Genomic DNA, 23,810 nt, shown 5'->3' on the forward strand with positions numbered 1-23,810 from the left:
AATATATATATATATATGTTTTCGAGACTGAAAGTGTACAGGAAATATATTTTGTCTTGCGTGCGATATTACAAAACGTTTCGAATTATTTTTTATTAGTGGTCATACATGTATGTCTAACTACTTTTTAAAATATATATTTAATAGTTTAATATATTGTACTTTTTCATATATTTAAATAAGTCATGGTTTTGAAATAATGTAATTATATATACATATGCTTCCAAGGCTGAAAGTGTACAGAAAATATGCACATTTTGTTTTGCGTGCAATATAACAAATGTTTCGAATTAATAATTATTACTAGTGTTTCGAATTAATAATTATTTTTAGTCTTTGTTTTATCTGTCTTATGAAGGCAAAACGTGTATTTGACACGAAAAGTTGGATAAATTATTTAATAAAAAATTATTTAAGAAATATTGTTAAACATATAGTTTATTTTTATATATAATTAAGAAGTAATAATTTAATATATTACTGTGATAAAAATATAGGAAAATCTTTTGTATATTATTGTTATATAATAACGACAGAGAGAGAGAGAGGAGTGAAGGAGAGGAGAGTTATTCTCAGTTACTATAACAATAATATACCAGATTCTCTATTTTTGTCATAGTATATTTTTAAATTTATATTTCTTAATTTTCGAAGATCCTTTATTATCCTTTTTTATATAAAAAAGAAATCCATTTTTGGATTATACAAGAAATCGCAATGAATTCGAAAAAGCATCTTGATAAAGTCCCATTAGAATACTATTTAAAAATAATTTTGAATTTATTGCGAATTCTTATGGAGCATAAAATGAATATAATATGTATTTGAAAAAGAACTCAGAACTGGTGACATCCAAATGAATTTTTTTCGAACTCTTAAGAGTTCTTTTGGTGCAGAAATGGGTTAAAAAAAGACTTCTTTTCAGAATTCGGGTACTCAAAAAGAATTCTTTTAGAATTCGCTGTGCTATCTGGGATATTTTCTCAATTCAAATTTTTTTATTAAAAAGAAAAGAATAGTTTTGTTACATATTTGTGAAATAATGCAAAGATATGCAGATTAACTGCAAAGAAAAAATTCAAGTTATTGTTTGTTTTGGTTTATTCTGGTTTAAAACATTAATTTATGTAATTATTAATCAAATTTGTTGTTAATATACATTTACCTTAAAACAAAAAAATTCTTAAAAATTCTTAAAAATAAATATTTTGCTTTGAATATTTTATTTCAACTTTATGATACATGATGCGAGGAATTCTTAAATAAAAAAAGAGTCCTATAAAAGGAATACCTATAAAAAATTATTTTGTGATTGCATATGTATATATATTATACATATAAAATATATGATTCTGTGATACTTACCAAATCAATGTTGTTTTGAAGGAACAACGATATCTGGGATCATTACCTATAACAAAAAAGACATTTTTTTTATTAATGATAAAAAAGTACTTATCCGAGATGATGATCCTTTGATGAAACAGCGGCCACCAGGGACATCTGAAAAATAAAAGATTGTTTTTAATTTTTGTAATCTCACACTTCTTTACATTAAGATCAAAAGATTGCATGTTTAAAGTTAATAGTACATATTTGTTTTTTACTTACCAACAAATTTTTACATAAAAATTAAACAAATGTTACATTGCGGTGAAAGTTTATTCAATTTTATGTACTTACTATGATGCGAAGAGTCCATCGATGGATGAAGAATGAGAGATATCTATGAAAAGGAGAGGAAAGTTATATTGTGATACGCATATAACTAGTTTTGTGTGATACTTACCAAAAAAGATGATCCTTCGAAGGGGCAGCGGCTTCTGGGATCATCACCTGTAAAAAAAAATATTTTTTTATTAATGATATAGAATACTTACCCGAGAGATGATCCTTTGATGAGGCAGCGGCCACCAGGGACATCTGAAAAATGAAAGGTTGCTTTTTATTTTTGTAATTTCTCAATGCTATATATTAAAATCAAAATATTACATGTGTTTAAAGCTGTTAATACATATTTATTCTTCATTAATCAACAAATCTTTACACAATATTAAACAAATGTTACATTGCGGTGAAAGTTTATTCAATTTTATGTACTTATTATGATGCGAAGAGTCCGTCGATGGATGAAGAATGAGAGATATCTATGAAAAGGAGAGGAAAGTTATATTGTGATACGCATATAACTAGTTTTGTGTGATACTTACCAAAAAAGATGATCCTTCGAAGGGGCAGCGGCTTCTGGAATCATCACCTATAACAAAAAAATATTTTTTTATTAATGATATTGTAGGGAACTAATTTTTTTCTTTAGAGATAGATTGTTTAAATAATCCAATCGTCAATCACCAACAGTTCGTGTGAACTTTTATTCTTATTCGAATTAACACGAGGATGTCAGGAAAATCAGATTAATGTTCGAATCAAAGAAATAGCGGATCAGTTAGAAATAAAGAAATATTTAATTAAACAAAAGGAGTATTAGAGCAATACAAATATCTGCGACAACGTTCTAGTTCAAACCAAGGAATCAGACCGAGAATAGCCTTACAATATGTTTCGAGTATGATAAAGATTTTCATACAGTTCAATAATAGTGCTCACGCTTATTTAAAGTTCGCGATACTATTTCACAGTTCTTATAATGTTTAACGCATTCGCGCACTGATGCTATTACCATCAGAATAATACGATCGAACGGTAACTTTTAAGACAAGCCCGGAGGCACAAGTAGATTATCAAATCTACGATGAACAAATGGTCTAGGACCTCAAAAAGCGCGACTGCCCTTTTCCAAGCTCTGCGAGAGAGTCCCCCCAAAATCGCAAATCGGAGCACACGAGCGCGACGATCATCCACGCGGCAAACGGAGCCGTGGTGGGGATGGTTTTCTCCTTGGTTCTCTCTCAGATGGCGAAAAGCGCCGAATTCAAATTCATTTCTTTCAGCTCGGCCAGCCTGATTCCAAGTTCGTCCCGAACGATGCCCATTTAGTGCCGTACAGTATAGTTACATCTAAAAATGAAATGAAGAGTACATAATTTTGTTACCAGTATTAATGCTATAAAATTAAAGATTCTAATCGAAGACAAAATAAAGTTAGAGTGCATAATTCGCTCACAATCGAAATATTTTTTTTTTTTTTTTTTTTTTCAGATTATCCGATTACAGTATCATAAAAACAAATACAATTATAATTCTTAACGATTTATATCTCTTGATTTAGAAGTAATAAGGAAATCTAATTCTAAATTATCTTAAAACTAACGCGACAACTTATTTTAAATAGACAACCATTTTTGCGATAACTGACTCTTAACTAATCATAATTTCAGATTCGGCATCTTATTATTCTTTTGGTTCCATAACGGGCTTAATCCACAATTTGAGTTTGTCGGGCGATAATATTGAGTTATACGGTTTTTGTGTTATATTGAATCCCGGAATGTCCTTTATAACGTACCGATTCTTATTTAATGTTTTTGCCACAATGTATGGGCCTTTATAATTTGGCTTGAGTTTACTACTAGTGCCTATCTTTGTTTGTAAGTCACGGATGAGTACTAAGTCACCTTCCTTATATTGAGTGGGCTTTGTGTGTTTCGAATTATAATACTGTCTGTTATATTCGCGAAGTTTCTTATTTGCTTGAAGAGCTGTATCTCTTGCTTCGTCCCTTTGTTCGATGATATCGGTATTTATTTTTGACAACGAGTCAACGAGGCCTTTTAGGTTTTTATCGTTATGCCTTGTTTGATCGTACCCTAACAAAAGCATCGAGCGGTTGTTTTTATCGCGGTATGATGGGTATTGTTTAAGACATATTGAATGTCAGCAAGTTTTTGTTCCCAATCTGAAGGTGATTCTATTACTTTAGATAAACTTGATTTCAAATATCGGTTAACTCTCTCGACCATCCCGTTGGCCCATGGTGACGCGACAGCTACTTTGATCAATTTAATATTAAAATTTTTAAGAAATTCGGCAAATTCGGAAGAAGTAAAGGACGTTCCACGATCGGAAATCATTGTAGACGGTGTGCCGAATACATTGAACAACCATTCTAATTTTTTGCATACTTCTCGAGAGCTCGTAGTCTTGGTCGCGAAGAGCCATGTATAACGAGTAAATGCATCTACGATAACTAGAATATATTTAAAGCCGTTTTCCGTTTCCTGAAGAGGACCGAAATGATCAATGTGGATTATTTCGAACGGTAACACAGGAGGGGAATTATCTATCTGTGACTCGCCCTCAAAACGATTCGTAGATGAGTTTGCGTACAGGCAAATAATACAATTATCGATGTAATCGCGGATTTTTTTCCGCATTGCTGGGAACCAATAAGAGCGATTTAATCCCTCGAAAGTTTTCTCTAAACCGCAATGTGCCATATCGTCATGATATATTCTGATTAAATTGTTAATCATTGAATCCGGAATTGCGAAACGATCACGGTCGACGCCCCTCTTATAGACTAGGCCTTCAATTAAGCGGAACTCGTTATTCTCGGTACCGTATTCCAATTCTGACGCGATTTGTTTTAATCGAGCATCTTGCAATTGTCTAAATTCCAATTCCCTTTCGAGGGGAAGAATTTCCAAATATGAAACCTGGCGGCTAAGCGCATCAACATGCGCCATGCGTCTACCCGGGCGATGTTCCACCTTGAAATCGTAATTCTGCAAAAGTAACGTCCACCGTGCGATACGCGGATTCAAGGTCGCTTTATTCACGGCGTAAACTAACGCATTGCAATCCGTGATTACTGTGAACGAAATCCCGTACAGATAAATATGAAAACGTTCTATTGAACGGACGATAGCGAGCATTTCGAGCTCGAAACTGTGATATCGCGATTCAGCTTGATTAGTCGCTTGACTAAAGAACGCAACGGGTGCCCATTTCGCATCAATTTGCTTTTGTAATAATATTGCGCCTAATCCATGGGAGCTTGCGTCTGTGTGTAACTCTGTCTGTGCGGTAGGGTTATATAGTCGTAATACTGGATGAGTAATTAACGCATTTTTCAAATTTTCGAAAGCTTTAACGCAATTATCATCGAATCGGAATTCGGTAGATTTTTTGAGTAAATTATACAAAGGCCTGGCGATGTTCGCGTAATTTTGAACAAATTTCCGGAAGTAATTAGTCAATCCGAGAAATCTTTGTATTTGATGAACGTTTTTGGGGGTCGGGAAGCTTCTCACTGCCTCTGTATGACGGTCGCTCATTGTGATCTGATTATGTGAAATAATGTACCCCAAAAATTCAATCTTTTTCTTTAAAAAGCAACATTTTGCAAAGTTGAGTTCAAAGTTGTATTTTCGGAGTGTTAAAAGTATTTCTTTCAAAACTTCTAAATTTTCGACAACTGAATTAGATGCAATAAGAATGTCATCTATATATACCAAAATTTTATTCGCGCGAATCAACGGCTGTAGAATCTGTACAATTCTTTTCTGAAACTCTGCCGGAGACTCGGAGAAACCAAAAGGTAATCTTAAATATTCAAATTGCCCGTCTGACGTAGCAAAAGCAAAATATTTCGTGGAGTCGGGGTGAACTCTAATTTGATGGAAACCGTCTTTAAGGTCAAGGAGCGTGAACACCGTTTTATCACTTAGACGCGACAGACAATCCTCGATTAACGGAAATGGATATTTTTGCTTTATGACGCGAGCATTCAGCGGACGGAGATCTACACACAAACGCAAGTTTCCGTTTTTCTTGCGCACTGGGACGATACGCGCGCAATACGGAGAGGTACTATTTTTTATAATGCCACGTGCTAATAGATCGTCGGTGATCTCTTTCATTTGCTCTCTCTCTTTGAGGGCAAATTTTCGAGGCGCATACGCGTACGGTGTAGGATCTTTTAAATGAACGGTAACTTCGTAGTTATCTTCCGCTATGCTTACTTGAGCGTTCATACAATCGTTCACAACAGCTTTTAATTGTTTTTTAAATTCACACCTGTTAAAGATAACAAAAAAAGGCTTTGTATTAAATTTAATATTGTTAACTCTCTGTATCAATTTATATCGTCTTTCGTCCGGTTGTTATTATCTCCGTAATTATTTCTGTTTCTATGCTTTCTCATATGACCTTTCGGTCGTCGCGTCATGTATTGTTTAATTCTTCCGAGCGAGCCTTCGACAACGAAAAGATCACAAATCTATCGAACCATCGTTTGTCATTTCCAGTATTCTGACTTATACCTATCGCGGGTTATTATTGTTTTGGTCTCGCAACGGTAGGCTAAATTTAAACCATATATGTAGTGTATTGCGCAGACCACGGAATCCCCGGCTCGATTCTGAGAAGCTTCCAGAAACTCGACAATATATATAAACACGCGAAATGCCCGGCGACTTGGAGACTTGCTTATTTTGTCTGGCTGTTCACGAGAGTCAGTTCAAGCATTTAATCGAGCGAGACGATCAGTTACTTCAATCATTTTAAGAAATTTCCGATAACGAGTTGCGAGTCTAGCGATTCATCGCTCAGTGTATATCTTTTAACTGCGATCATTAAAGATCTCATCAAATCTTCCAAAATTACTTGGTAACAATTTTCACTTCTTCTTTCATTGACATTGATCCTTGTTCATTTCCGATCTCCTTCGTTCGATTCCCATCTCGCTTTCTCGCTCTCTTTCAGTTTACTGCTTCTTTCGCTCTTTCACTCTAGTTTTTCCTCTCTCTCACTCTCTCGCTATCACACGCTCTCCATTCTTTCCCTCTTCCTCTCGCTCTCTCGGAGCAAGCCGGCATCCTCGATTTACACGCGACAAAATTTCGTTCGTGCGTAAACAACACCCGAAATCTATTTCGCAATCATCTATAATTGATTCCGTTGTAACATTCGTGTAACAAACGTCTGTTTCTAACAATATTTGAGCAAATGATTTCGATTCTATTTTTGACGGACGGAATATTAACGTTAAATTGTAATTTTCCAAAAATTCACGGCCGATTATTACATCTATATCCGCAAAGTCGGATTTAACTACGTGTAACGTGACATCAAAAGCACGATCAGGAAATTCTTTAAGACTAATACAAACATTTAATTTACCTAACACGTCTATCGGCGTTTTCGGAAGCGCGTTGAATCTACGTTCAACCGGATCGAGCGAAGGTACGGTAGCCAATAATTTATTTAAATTATTCTGACTAATAAACGAAACTGGACTCCCGGTGTCCATCAATGCTTTTAAACGACAACTATTACTATTAAAATTAACAATCTCAATTAACGGGCTAGTAATTCGGAACTTAGCTGATTCCGTAGATTCTGATTCAGCCACCGCCGCTGCCGTCGGCTGGGCTGAGGTTGACACCTCCGCCGATGCTGTGGGTGAAGTCGTCGGGGACGTCTTCTCCTTTCTCTTAAGCAGCTGACAGTCTGCCTTCCAGTGACCTCGCTTCTTACAGTAGTTGCAGGTTGTCTCTGTTTTCTCTTTGCCGTCTTGCTGTCCCTTGTTGTCTTTGCTGTTTCTGTCCTTTGATCGATTATTCTTATTATGCTGATTCGGCGACTTTTTATCGAAGTCACCTAAACCTGCGGTGATTCGCCGCATTGCCTCTAGAAATTGATCAAGAGAGGTGGTTGTCAGAGTTAGCGCGGTAGCTCGGAGAGAGTGTTGCAGTATGCCTCCAATTAATAGATTGATGGCGTACTGGTCGAAGGTCTCCTTCGACGGACTCCATTTCCTGGCCTCTATTTTCTGCATTGATGCAGTGAAGGAGACACGGCGGTCGAACATCTGTGTAAGCGCCACTTTTAGAGCCGCCCATGATTCGAGGACTCCTCCGTTCTGCATCTCGTACCATTGCTTGGCAAGCTTAACGAGCTTGCCGGAGGCAGCTAGCAGTACGACATCGTCGGGAGCTCGATGCACTTGAGCCACCCGATCGACACGTTGTGTCCATATTTGGACATTTTCTTCGTCCGTCCCTCCGAACTCCGGAATTTGTGGGGCGAGAAGAGTCACTGCGTGCGCCGGCGAAGAGTTGCTGATCGCCGGGGAGCGCGTGGTCTCCTCTCTCTCTCTCTCTTTCTTGCGGAATTTCTTCTCTCACTGGTGAATCTCTCCTCGTCAGAATCCGGATTTCATCCATCATTCGACGCTGCTGCTCGATGAAGATGCCCAAGGTTAGCGTGATCCTATCAAGGGCTCCACTTGTTTCAGCGGTGGTTACCGTCACGTGTGAAGGGCCAGGCACTTCTGATTGAGCGCTGCCCTTACGGGATCTCTCACTCTGAGTGCGCGATCGCTGTGGTGGCGGCAGCATTTCCTCTAGTGGGCTGTTCTGCTCCAAATAGGCGAGAATAGCTTCGATAAGAGACTCTCTATCGGAGTTCGCTGATACCTGTAACTGGTAGCGGAGGGCTTCTTGGCGAAGGTCCTCCAAGGTTGCTGCCTCCAATCGTGTACGCTCCATTCCGAACTGTTGAGACCGTTGTGCCCTTGTGCCGACCATCAACTTGCTTAGCCAATTTTTAGTCTTCTCGGTCAAACCAAGATTCGCTGATGTTGAGCACCACCAGTAAGCACCGAAGACGGTAAACACGTCGACTATCACGCGGGTCACCGTGACTAACACGTGTGAACCAAAAAAACGGTCGCGCGCCGGGCTTTGGTATGCGATATTTCGCGCGCGTGGAAAATTTCCGACGAATGTTCTAATAAGGGAAAGTAGGTCAGAATCCCACTTCTGAAATTCTGTAGGGAACTAATTTTTTTCTTTAGAGATAGATTGTTTAAATAATCCAATCGTCAATCACCAATAGTTCGTGTGAACTTTTATTCTTATTCGAATTAACACGAGGATGTCAGGAAAATCAGATTAATGTTCGAATCAAAGAAATAGCGGATCAGTTAGAAATAAAGAAATATTTAATTAAACAAAAGGAGTATTAGAGCAATACAAATATCTGACGACAACGTTCTAGTTCAAACCAAGGAATCAGACCGAGAATAGCCTTACAATATGTTTTGAGTATGATAAAGATTTTCATACAGTTCAATAATAGTGCTCACGCTTATTTAAAGTTCGCGATACTATTTCACAGTTCTTATAATGTTTAACGCGCACTGATGCTATTACCATCAGAATAATACGATCGAACGGTAACTTTTAAGACAAGCCCGGAGGCACAAGTAGATTATCAAATCTACGATGAACAAATGGTCTAGGACCTCAAAAAGCGCGACTGCCCTTTTCCAAGCTCTGCGAGAGAGTCCCCCCAAAATCGCAAATCGGAGCACACGAGCGCGACGATCATCCACGCGGCAAACGGAGCCGTGGTGGGGATGGTTTTCTCCTTGGTTCTCTCTCAGATGGCGAAAAGCGCCGAATTCAAATTCATTTCTTTCAATATAGAATACTTACTCGAGAGATGATTCTTTGATGAGGCAGCGGCCACCAGGGACATCTGAAAAATGAAAGGTTGCTTTTTATTTTTGTAATTTCTCAGTGCTACATATTAAAATCAAAATATTACATGTGTTTAAAGCTGTTAATACATATTTATTCTTCATTAATCAACAAATCTTTACACAATATTAAACAAATTTTACATTGCGGTGAAAGTTTATTCAATTTTATGTACTTACTAAGATGAGAAGAATCCATCGATGGATAAATAATAAGAAATATCTATAAAAAGGAGAGGAAAGTTATTTTGTGATACGCATATAACTAGTTTTGTGTGATACTTACCAAAAAAGATGATCCTTCGAAGGGGCAGCGGCTTCTGGGATCATCACCTGTGACAAAAAAATATTTTTTTATTAATGATAAAGAATACTTACCCGAGAGATGATCCTTTGATGAGGCAGCGGCCACCAGGGACATCTGAAAAATGAAAGGTTGCTTTTTATTTTTGTAATTTCTCAATGCTATATATTAAAATCAAAATATTACATGTGTTTAAAGCTGTTAATACATATTTATTCTTCATTAATCAACAAATCTTTACACAATATTAAACAAATGTTACATTGCGGTGAAAGTTTATTCAATTTTATGTACTTACTAAGATGAGAAGAGTCCATCGATGGATGAAGAATAAGAGATATCTATAAAAAGGAGAGGAAAGTTATTTTGTGATACGCATATAACTAGTTTTGTGTGATACTTACCAAAAAAGATGATCCTTCGAAGGGGCAGCGGCTTCTGGGATCATCACCTGTAACAAAAAAATATTTTTTTAATAATGATATAGAATACTTACCCGAGAGATGATCCTTTGATGAGGCAGCGGCCACCAGGGATATCTGAAAAATGAAAGGTTGCTTTTTATATCTGTAATTTCACAATTCTATTATATGTATATAAAAATCAAATAATTATATGTTTAAAGTTGTTTGTTAATACGTATTTATTCTTTACTTACCAACAAATTTTTACATAAAAATAAAACTGTTATTTTGGGGTAAGGTTTTAGTTTCCTGAGCTTACAATGGTGTAAGTTCGTAAATAAACGAAAACTCCTGGTAGAGGAATCTGTACAAGAAAAATTATTTCGTAATTCACATATAATTTTGTGGTATTTCTTAAAAGAGATGATCTTTTGAATAGCTGTTTCTGAAATATGGTTATTATTTATAACAATAAAGTTGTTTAATAATAATATAAATTAAATTTATAATAAAGAAGGTGTGTAATTATCCGAATCGATCCCATAAGGAAGCAGCTACCAGGCACTAGTAAAGTTTCCTGTTTTAATTTTTTTATTTCTAAAATCTGACAATTATATTTTATGTACTTAAACTGATAAATTAAGAGGCATATTTAAACTTGTTAATTAAATTGACAAAACGTATTCGTATTCATCATATACGTTTGATTTAAACGTATCTTTTTCAGCAAATCGGCAATGTCTGAAATAAAAAAGAAACATAATATTTTAGGATGAGAGATTATTTTAATTTCGTAATGCCATGCGAACACTTTTTAGACAAACAAACAAATTTCAGAAAATAACTATAAAAAAATTTTGCGAAAAATTTACGCGTTAACATCACGTAAATATATATTATATCAACGGTTCCGCCAGTGACAAAGATTTGACGCCACAGAATTTGTTCGTGCCATATCGCAAGAAATTTATTATTTTATTTTTATATGACAAATTATACCCAAATTTGATCAATATGACGTAAAATTGACATCATTTTAACTTTTCTGTTCTCTTTGGATATTTCAAGAATCTCTTTTGTTAATTTTAATTTAAAAATTTTGAAAAATTGTATTAAAACAAACTTTAAGTAATATTTTAAACAAGGTTTAAGATTTTATTGACCAACACTGACTAAGACTAATTCTTATATTATAAGACTTTATTTGGGAATAATCTCAATTCGAGATTTATTTCCCGACTCCCCTCTAACCCCCCTATAAAATTATAGGCGAGAAAAATATAGATCCGAAAGTCGCTGAATCGGGAATCGAACCCGAGACCTTTCGCTTGCCGGGCGACTGCTCTCCCATTTAAGTAATATTATTATTTTTCTGGAAATTAGGCGTTATTATAATATGATATGTGAATACGCATTACAATAAACCGTCCCGCCAATAACAAAATTTTGGCGCCATAAGCTTGCTCTCGCGCGATTGATACTTCTCCACCTTTTAACATACTATTTAAATATTAATTTTCTGAAAAATTATATAATTAATATCTTTGTTCGTTATTTTTCATATTTTTGTATCATTAATTTATTCAATTTTAGACTTGAAAAGGACCTGAACCAAAGGTCGAAACGTAGTCTTTATTGTTTTATGATGTCGAATTAATAAAGATCATCTTAGCCAGTTGGGTCGTTTTAATATTTCACCTCTTAAATATTAATATTTAATTTTACAAAACCGATGTCTTATGCCAGTGCTAAATATGGCACACTTAATATGGTGTAAATATATACGCATTATACCATCGGTCCTGCCAATAACAAAAATTTGGCGCCATAAAGCTCATTCGCACTATTTCCTAAAAATTGACTATTCCATATTTAAGCATACTATTCAAATATTGGTACCTAATTATTTAATAAAATCGATATCTTATGCCAGTGCTAAATATACGCATTACGCATTATACCAACAGTCCCGCCAATAACAAAAAATTTGGCGCCATTAAGCTCATTCGCACTACTTCGTAAAAATTATTACTATTCCAGCATTTTAACATACTATTCAAATATTATTACATACTTATTTAATAAAATCGATATCTTATGCCAGTCCTAAATATACGCATTACGCATTATACCAATGGTCCCGCCAATAACAAAAATTTGGCGCCATAAAGCGCATTCGCACTACTGTAAAAATTTTTACTATTCCAGCATTTTAGCATACTATTCAAATATTATTACTCACTTATTTAATAAAATCGATATCTTATGCCAGTCCTAAATATACGCATTACGCATTATACCAACGGTCCCGCCAATAACAAAAATTTGGCGCCATAAAGCTCATTCGCACTATATTTCGTAAAAATTATCACTATTCCAGCATTTTAGCATACTATTAAATTATTAGTACGTAATTATTTAATAAAATCAATATCTTATGCCAGAGCTAAATATACGTATTACGCATTATACTAACGGTCCCGCCAATAATAAAAATTTGGCGCCATAAAGCGCATTCGTACTACCGTAAAAATTTTTACTATTCCAGCATTTTAGCATACTATTCAAATATTGGTACCTAATTATTTAATAAAATCGATATCTTATGCCAGTCCTAAATATACGCATTACGTATTATACCAACGGTCCCGCCAATAACAAAAATTTGGCGCCATAAAGCGCATTCGCACTACTTCGTAAAAATGTTTACTACTCCAGCATTTTAGCATACTATTCAAATATTGGTACATAATTATTTAATAAAATCGATATTGTATGCCAGTGCTAAATACACGCATTACGCATTATACCAACGGTCCCGCCAATAACAAAAATTTGGCGCCATAAAACTTGCTCTCGCGCGATTTCGCAAAATTGATACTGTTTCACCTTTTAACATACTATTTAAATATTAATATTTAATTTTACAAAACGGATGTCTTATGCCAGTGCTAAATATACGCACACTGAATATGGTGTAAATATACGCATTATACCATCGGTCCCGCCAATAATAAAAATTTGGCGCCATTTTGTTTGTTCTTCCTGGTTCTGGAAGTATTCGTATTATTAATATTAATAATTTGAACAAAATAAACATAAAAATGAGTGTAATTATCAACTGTTTTTATTTAATATATTTTCTTTTATTAAATACATTGATTCTGAATGTGTAAAATACATTAAATAAACAAAAAACGTACACTTTTTAATTGGTCCGAAAGTGTATAATATATACCTAAATGATGAAATCCGGACCGATTTAAAACTTCAGTTTATTTCAGCCAGTATCATTATTTTTTATAATATATCTTCTCTTACTGTTAAAATTTATCTGGCACTTTCAAAAAAATCATTAATTTTATAAATTTTCTTAAATTATAAAGAAAATTAAGAATGGACCTGGAAGTAACCATTTTATATATTTTATTAAATATCTCACAAATAAATAAAGCAATTTTAAAAATTCAAACGGGAAATGATGTAATTAATTGTCCCTCATCATTTTTCATAAAAAACGACAAGAATTAAAAACGGTCCCTGAAACATCCCTTAGACATATATATATATGTATATATATATATATATATATATATATGTATGTATATATATATGTATATATATAATTTATATAATTTATAATATAAAATTTACTTTTTTCACATTTTGCTCGGTCGTCATCGTTGTCCTCGTCGGCGCCGGCGTCGGAGTCGGCGTAAGAGCCGACGTCGGAGCCGATGTTGAAGCCGGCATCGGAGCCGACGTCGGAGCCAGCGTCCGAACCGGTGTCTGAGCCGTGATAGTCGGCACTAGCTTCGGTGTCGGAGCCGTCGGAATGGATGCTGGCTTCGGCTTCGCCGTCGACGTCGGCAACGGCATTTCCATTGCCGCCCTTTGTCGGCCCTTGACAGGCAAACTGCCTTCGCTACGTGCTATAACAAGACGTATATTATAATATATCTATAACATATATTATATATATCTTTTTTTTAGAGAGAAAGAGAATGAGGAAAAAAGAGAGCAGAAAGAAGAGAGAGAGAGAGAGGGGGGAAGAGAGAGAGGGAGAGAAAGAGAGAGAGGGGGGAGAGAGGGAGAGAAAGAGAGAGAGGGAGAGAGAGAGAAAGAGGGAGAGAGAGGGAGAGAGGGGGGAGAGGGAGAGGGAGAGGAGGGAGAGGGAGAGGGGGGAGAGGGAGAGGGAGAGGGAGAGAGATGGATGTAAAAAAATACTTACATCTAGACATTCTTGGCTGATCGCTGATCACTTCGTCGTATCACACACTGCTTATTGTACACTGCACGTCTCAGCAGCTCGGAGACGCTCGGAGACAAATGACTATTTTCTGTCCGATTCGGAGCACGTGCGCCGTTGCCACATGGATCATGATTTTGTTTATAGATAAGAATCGCGACATACTCAATATGCATCTCGTATATTATAATGTCGTTAAAAGCAAGAACGAGAAGGAATAAAGAGCAAGCAAAAATTAATAAATATTTCGTGTTTATTATTCGTATATATTATAATATTATTATATTATTCATAATTATTTTCAATTTTTTCATAAAATTGAAAAAAAAATTCAAAAAATTTTTATTTTTATTTAAAAAATGTTTATTATGAGGAATTTTTTCATATATTTTTTTATATTTCCTATATACTTATTTATATAACATAAATAAGTATATAAGTATAGATACAATAAATTACGTACAACCCGTAGTGGCATCGCCTAAGTGCAGGCTTCTCACCGTACGGACTCTGGTTCAAATCCCAGTAGAGTACATATAGGATGATAAAACATGCTTGTTCGCAAAGGATATGTGTCCGCACCGCCCGTACAACCAGGATATGTATCCGCACCTGGGCTGATATGCCCAGGTCACACTTTTGAAAAAAAAAAAGAAAAAACATTTTTTTTTTAAATGCAAAAATGTACAATAATTGACGAATACCATATAACACTATCTTTTACTACATGCCTTATAAAATACATTAGGATTACAAACAAATATATAAATATGTATTATTATTTATATCGATAAGATTGTAAAATATATTCAACAACAAGATTGATTGACTAGTTACAATAATAGTACAGATATAGTATTTATGGAGAAGAAACATTCTTTAAAATTTATACATTTTTATTTATATATCTTATAAATTAAACAAATCTAACAATTGTACTGTCGATATAAATTGAAATGTATATTTTTATATATTATCAATAATATTACCCATAATATAATTTTAATATTATCACAGATATTTTGATGTATTATTATGAAATTGTACATTTTCTTGTAATTCCATTTATTATTGCGTGATAGTGTTTGATTAAAAATATTTTATATTATGTAATACTATTTTCACAATTAGAGTTTATAAAAATTATCACTCTTATGCTATTGTAATTAGTCAAATCTGATATATGTTCTTATTTATAGGGATGTGCCGGATATCCGATAAATATCCGGTATCCGACCTATTCGGCTACTTTTTTAGCTAACCGGTAATTATCCGGCTAATCAATCTATTCGGCCATTTTCCGCAATCTGGTGAATCAAAATAAATAATAAATATAAAATCGTATACATATAATCAAGCTATAACATGGAATAAACAAATTTTTATAGAAAAACAAAAATTAAAAAAAAATGTCACCTTGAATTTTTAAAATAGAACCACTATATTTCTTTTTATATAAATCGATTCCTCACAATATTATATTTTACGAGACATTTCATAATTTATGTAAGAGTATGTCGATTAAGTATAAAATATGTCGTATAAACTATTCACTATTCTTATAACTTGTTATGCAGAATATTGTGAGGAATTAATTTATACATATAAAAAAAATATATATGGTAATAAACTTTTATCAATACGTTTTATACGGTTATATGTATACAATTTTATATTTATTATTTATTTTGAATCACCAGATTGTGGAAAATGGCCGAATAGGTTGATTAGCCCGATAATTACTGGTTAGCTAAAAAAGTAGCCAGATAGGCCGGATGCCGGATATTTACCAGATATCCGGCACATGCCTATAAATAAGAACATATATAAGATTTGACTAATTACAATAGCATAAGAGTGATAATTTTTATAAACTCTAATTGCGAAAATAGTATCCCAGACAGCACAGAATATCCAATGGACGTCCAGTTTTGGTTTTTATTTAGTCCAAATGTCCATGGATATAATATGACTGTTTTAAGAATATCCATTATTAGACGTTCAAAGTATATCATATTTAGACGTTTTAAAAACATTCATTTTACGTACAGCACAGAACATTTCATTTACATTGCAGCAATATTATAATCTTACAAGTTGCAACGTAATATTGGAGAGACATCCCAGACAGCACATAAAACTAAAAGATGACGAAAAGATGTCTTTTTTAAGTCATCTTTTCGGCAAGGCTAAAAGACGTCTAAAGGATGTCTTTTTGATTACACAAAAAAGTTGTCTTTTGAAAGACGTCTAAAAGATGTTTTATAAAAGTCATAATTAATTTAGTTGACGAAAAGATACCTTTTCGATCATCTTTTTAGGCATCTTTTCGGCAAGGCTAAAAGACGTCTAAAGGATGTCTTTTTGAATAATTAAAATATCATCTTTTATTTTAGTTATTTTTCGGCCAAAGCAAAGATATGTGTTTAAAGATTAAAGTTAATAACCGACATAGGAAATAGTAGTCCTTAGACAGTTTTGTATGGCACGCCGTTTTGCTATTTATTAATAAGATTTTTTAATCTAAAATAAAAATTCAATAACCGATTTAAACTGAAGCACATAGTTCTTCGAAACCATTTCTATTATGTCATAACATAATAAAAATAAATTAAAATTATGTCTTGATAAAATTAATTCAAAATACATAGAGAAAGATACAGCGTAGGTGGAATTATTTTTATGTCAAGACATAATTTTAATTCATTTTTATTATGTCATGAGATAATATTAATGTATTTTTATTATGTCTTAACATAATAATAATTGCAGGAATATAAATTTTGTAAGCTATCATAATAATTCAATGAATTAAAATTGTGTTACAACATAATAAAAATACATTAATATTATCTCATGACATAATAAAAATGAATTAAAATTATGTCTTGGCATAATAAAAATTGAAAATTAGAATTACGTGCTACTGTCATTTTAATTCTACATTTCACACTAAATTTTAAATCGAAAGAAATTTTCATTATGTCAAGACAATATTTATTGAGAATTTCTATTATGTACATAATTTTAATTCCCATAATTTTAATTCCCGAATTAAAATTATGTACATAATTTTAATTCCCATAATTTTAATTCGGGAATTAAACATAATTTTAATTTAGGAATTAAAATTATGTACATAATTTTAATTTGTGATCTCTCCTAGAGAATTAATAATGGTAACAACCCTGCTAGCATATATGTATAAGCCAATTACTAGAAATCTAGTTTTTCGGAACACAGCCTTTGGGTGCGTTCTAATATTCACTGCCAGTACTGAAATTCTAAAGTTTTACATTATATACACTATAGATTTTCAGCATTGGGGGGCAGTGAATTTCGGAACGCAACCTATGTATGATGTACGTGCCTTTTGCCGCGTTTTTACATAACCTTGAATAACAGTTTTGTGTTTAGTTATTGATGTTCCTCGATGACTGTTTTCAACAGTCTTTAATCTCTCATATAATCAGGTAAGATAATTTGTTTTAATTGTTGGATCTTAATTTCGAACTACATATGTTCAACTATCTCTTAGAAAAAAAAATCAGAAATGTCGAGCGACGAAAATATAGCTCATCGGCTAATCCAAATCGCAGCTAATGCATCGAATCAAGCAACATCAGAAGAGAGAAGTTTTTCTTCACTCATTCAATCAACAAGAAGAAATTTTAGAAGACAAGAACAAACATCTACTCCTCGCAGAGGTCGAAAAAGGCAGAGAAATTTCAAAAAACAAGTCGTGTTGATGAAACTATCAAACGCCGATTTTTTTCCATCGAAGCGAGAACTGAAATTTTTAAAACAAAGGGGACTAGGTATTTATGATAAAATGTTTAGTGTTTTATTTAAAGAAACTTTCTCCACTATTAAAAAAGAATACATTGTGTCATGATCCTAAAAACTTATTATATTTAGGTGAAGCGAATACAGTAGTGGAAATAGATAGAGATAGTTGTTGCGAGGAAATCAAGAGAAACATAATTCTCCTTTTTCATCCGCATATTCAGCATATGTTGAGAATGTGCGGCATTGAGATAGCAAAAATGCAACAAAATAAAAGGATCGTTCGCATTGTCAATTTTGACAATGGATTTGACTTGGAGACTCAAATAGGACAGAGTAAAATAGTGATACTGCCACTGAAAGACTTTCCAAACGATTTGCCAATTCTTGCAAATGAAGATTTCGTTCCTCATCATCGCACACTGATTCCATTCTATCGCCAACGTCAACTCGTGCTTCAATCGTAAATGAAACGAGAGATCTCGCACGGAATGTGAATAATCCAGAACAAAGTTCATCTTCAACATTGCTCAATGCCACTCTTCATGAACGTCGTCATTTGACAAGGACATTGCGACAAAGGAGTGAAGAAATGGAAGAGAATTCAGATGAGGATAATGACTATCATTTACGTATGCAACCATCATTTGTCTTGTAGAATGTTCTTATAGCTAAAAAGGATAATTTTCAAAAATTCATAAAAATGTGCTATTTAGTTGCTAGTAAATAATAATATTTTTGTACATTAACGCGAAGGTAAAAACTGAAATTTATTTATTTTTTTTTAGGTCTCACCGAAGAGTTTGATCCCGCAAATAATTTTGTTTTATTTCCATCGCTAACTGAAAACGCAGAAACTGCAACCATCGAGATCTCCAGAACCAATTGTATTAATGAACTGATGAGCCTTTATGTGGACGAGCAACTTCTGAGCAAAAGTTTAAATGTGCAATTTATCGGCGAAATAGGAATTGATGGCGGTGGCCTCACGAAAGAATTATTTAACATCTTTTTTGACAAATGCTCGGGCACGTTTTTTCAAGGTGAAGATTGTCTTGTTCCGTACTTGCCATTAAATAAACGGAACGAACAAGATAAATTCATCACAATTGGACGAATTCTCGAACACATGTTGATTTTAACTAATAGCATTCCAGCAAAACTATCGAGGATCACTTTAACATTGATTGGAAATTCTGATGCTGATATTGATCCTGTAATGCTATTGCAGGAATTAATGAATTATGTAAATCCGTATTTAAGAAAAATTCTTAAAAAAAGTCTAAAAAATTTTTCATCTCTTACAGAAAAAGAACGGGAAGTCATTGGGGACTTTTTCCAATCGAATAAATTTTTTGCAAAACCCAACTCTGAGACTTTTTCAGAGCAATTACAAGTAATTGCTACCGAATTGTTAGTCGACATGCCGCGGAAGTTAATTGATAAACTTCGTCAGGGTGTACAACCAGAAAAACATCCCGATTTTTGCAGACGTTGCGATTTTACAGTCTTTTTAGATATGCAAGTACCTACTCCAACCAAAGTGGTCAATTGCTTAGTTACTGACCCTTATCTTACGAATGAAGAAAATGAGGTGCTGCATTATTTGATTATGTATATCAACTGTCTTGATAAAGACAATTTACTAAATTTTATATTTTTAATAACAGCTTCGTATCAAATGCCAAATATTATTAATATTAAATTTAATGACTCTGTTGGATTGAGCCAAAGACCTATATTTATCACATGTACGGATACATTAATTTTGCCAAAAACTTATGCAAATTATAACGAATTGAAAAATGATTTAAACATTTGTTTGCATTCTGAAGAAGTTAAAGAGTATACGTCGTATTGATGTTTAAACTTCTTTCAGAGTTTGTTAAGGCTCCTGGGTGCTCATCACAGCCATATTGGATTGTGACATCAGAAGCGAGAAAACACGCTGAAAATTCTTAGATGCCATTTTTAAACGAAAAGATATTTCGATAAAACACTATTTCAGATGGCTTTAACATACTTTACAAATACCTCGAAAACTATTCTTTTCCCTTGACAGTCAATAAACAACCGTAAAATGATCGTGATATCAGACTTTGACATGCGGAATGACTGCGCATGTGCAAAAACCAGACGGACTGGGCCTCGTATTACGGTCATTTTACAGCTGTTGATTGATTATAAAGGGAAAAGGATCGTTTTCGGAATATTTTAAAAATGTGCTGAAGCCATCTGAAGTTGTGTTTCATCAAAATATCTTTTTATCTAAAAATGGCACGCAAAAATTTTCAGCGTGTATTTTCTCGCCTCTGACGTCACGATTCCAACATGGTCGGCGAGGTACCAGGAGCCTTAAATCAATGAGCTAAATAATTTTATTTTTAAACTACGTATATATATGATTAGATGGTAAATAGTACAAAAGATAAATATGATATATCTTGATAAGTTGACTGATTTTTATTGTGGTAATTTTGAAGGAACAGTTTACATACTCATGTAAGCGTGCAATAAGAAGAGAAAAAGTTATTTTAAGTTATGTATGAAATTATGAAGTTTTTTTAATAATATGTTCCTCCTACTATATATATATAGTATTATTAACATTAATTATTACCACATTCGTTTTGTTATGACATTTGTGTATTTTATTATTATTAAAGAGAAAAAGTCATTTTAATGTTACATTATATGTATGGAATTATAAAGCACAATGATATCCGTTATTTTATTACGTACAGACATACAACAATGATTACAAACAGTAATGAAATAGTATTGAAATACAACATATTTTCTTACGTAAGATGTACGGAATGAAAAATAATAAAAATTTGAAGAATATACATTCAACGAATTCAATGTTCCCTTTAATTTATGGAGAAGAAACTGCTGAAAGCTTAAACAATAGAATGTAAGTTTTTATAAGTGAATTTTACTGTTTACTAATTAACAAAACTTATAAATGCACATTTTATTTGCATTGACAAAATAGAAAAATCAACTCATTAATAAATTAACACATAATGTGTACTTCTCACGATCTGATTTATCAGAAGTTATAATATTTTCCAAATGTATTTTTTGTACTTCATTTAGGTCTAAAGATGCAGTAAAATTCGATGAAAGGGAATCAATATTGTTATGATTTATTATAGAAGTAGAAACATCTATCCCTAATATTCTCAAGGATTCAGAAAGCCTTTTGTGTAAATTCATATTTGTATCGAAAACATCCTGAACTGCGGTCGAAGTTGTATTATAATTTTGCAGCATTCCTTCGAGCCACAGCTGACGCGGTGAGCTATTATTTTCTGTTCTTAAATTGTGAATATTCCATGCAGATTGGAATGATATCAGTCGTCTATCAATAACCTTCTTATATACATACTGTACACAAAACCTGTGCACAAGATTATTCACATCCAAAAGATTGTCATCCTCCAGAGCATATAATTCAGAATAAACGGAATCACATACTTCTTTGAAAACGTCTACCCATAGTCTTTCTATTCTCTGATTATGGACGGATTTTCCAGTAATGTGACTTCCTCTATTTAAGCCACGAATCGTATTCATCAAAAAAGCCACGAGAATATTTTCATAACCATGATCCGATCGTACTCGCGACGGTAATCCATAACTGCCTATGGCTTCTGCAAACAAAGTCACGACAGGTTCGGCTTGAATAGAAGTCTTGCATTTCAAATAAATTATCAGCCGAGAGTATCCGTCAATACAACCATGAATTACGAAGCCCCATCTGTAAATAGAAAAATATGTATTTACAATCATTTTTAGAAAGGTAATAATATATATTCATACCTGGAGAGCTTCAGATGCGTCCATGTGCCATAAGGAATTTGGCGTCGCTACCTTATAAGTCCTCCTCTTGATAGACTGACTCCATCTACTCGCAGTTCCTATAGGATCGATTTCATTTAAAGCTTGTCTCACTTTATATCTTTGTACATAAAAACCTGCTGCTTTTAAATACGCTTGTACCATCTGTAAATGGATATAATAAAAATGAACATAATGTAAAGAACAATGTATTCAGATACAATGTATTTAGATACATTTGGAAACTTACTGTTTGTCCAGCGTTTGGATGCTCTTCACAGATTTTTACAATTTCCAAATTTAAGTTATCGTCAGAAATTTGGGCATAACATGCACGTATAGGCATATTTAAAGAATATAACTTTTGATAAATAGTTTTTTTCGAACATCCAAGATGTTTCGCCATCTTACTTACGGTCCATCCGTCATCATACAGCATTTTTAATTGACCTTGATCTATTTGGACGGTGGGACGTTCTGGTCCTTTAAATAATAAATTTCTAAGTTACAAATTAGAGCAAGTAGATTAATAACTTTGGACATAAACTTATTCTAAAACGTTTTATCGTTGAGAATTCACTGAACATTTCAAATCTGATTCAAATAGATTTTGAAATAATGATAAAAAAAATCACCATTCACGTTAACTCTCGGAGCTACATAGGCCCTTGTTTGTTGTCGATCATTTTTGACAAGTAGTAAAGCTTCGATTGCTTCTTTCAATTGATTGTATGTTTCTTCTGATATCGCTGCAGATATCCTTTGTAAATTTTGCTGAGCAACAGAAAGCAAACGTTGCTCTACATTTTCATCATATTGATAAGATTTTACTGCTTCACTAAGGATTTTTCTAATTCTACGAAGAGTACGCACGACGTGTATGTCTACACGGTGTTCCATTTCGCTGAAACATTTTATGACGTTTAATTTTCATTTTATTACTCAATATCTGTCACAATATGTAAACGTAGATTTGTCTTATAAAAAAAAATCATAGAAAAAAAATTAACCTTATAAAATTATACCTTATCATTTAACTACTGACATGGCATATTAATAATAACGGCGTATACTTACCGACAAGTTATATCAAGTTAAAACTTACAAATAATTGAATTATTCAATAACACAAGCTCCAGTCTTCAGGAATATAATACACAATTTGGATGACGTTTATTAAAAGTTATGTAAAAACGCGGCAAAAAGCACGTGGATCACACACACATATATACAATATATATTATATATACTAGCCCACCAAAGACGCTAATTAATACACTCGTCCTTTCGCGGACCGGCAAGAAGGGCGCGACCGTTGATCACGAACAAGAGCACTGGAAGTGGAGCTAGACTGGCACTGCCAGGTTCGGAACGCGCAGCGACACGCGCGCCACATCGTAGTGGTGGGGGTATGTAGAGGTTGCGACGTGGGAGCTCGGCGAATCACGTCGCGACTACATACCGTATAAAACTTAAAGGTGCCTTTTCATGCTGACGCTCGACGATCATTTTTAGCGTCAAAAGACGTCACGTAACCAAAATTAAAGCCCCTTGCACAATGCTAAGCGATAGCGATAGGAATAGCGATAACGATAGAAAAATATCTATTCTCTGTTGTTATTGGTGGAATAAAAAATAATTACCAATAGGAACAGAGGTTAGATATTATTCTATCGCTGTCGCTATTCCTATCGCTATCGCTTAGCATTGTGCAAGGGGCTTGACGAATTGGTATTATTTTTGGTCACGTGACGTCTTTTAACGCTAAAAATG

The sequence above is a fragment of the Prenolepis imparis genome, unplaced genomic scaffold, assembly GCF_030444845.1.
Source record: "Prenolepis imparis isolate NDT839.2.m4 unplaced genomic scaffold, iyPreImpa1.0 SCAF_3, whole genome shotgun sequence".
NCBI classification, from domain to species: domain Eukaryota; kingdom Metazoa; phylum Arthropoda; class Insecta; order Hymenoptera; family Formicidae; genus Prenolepis; species Prenolepis imparis.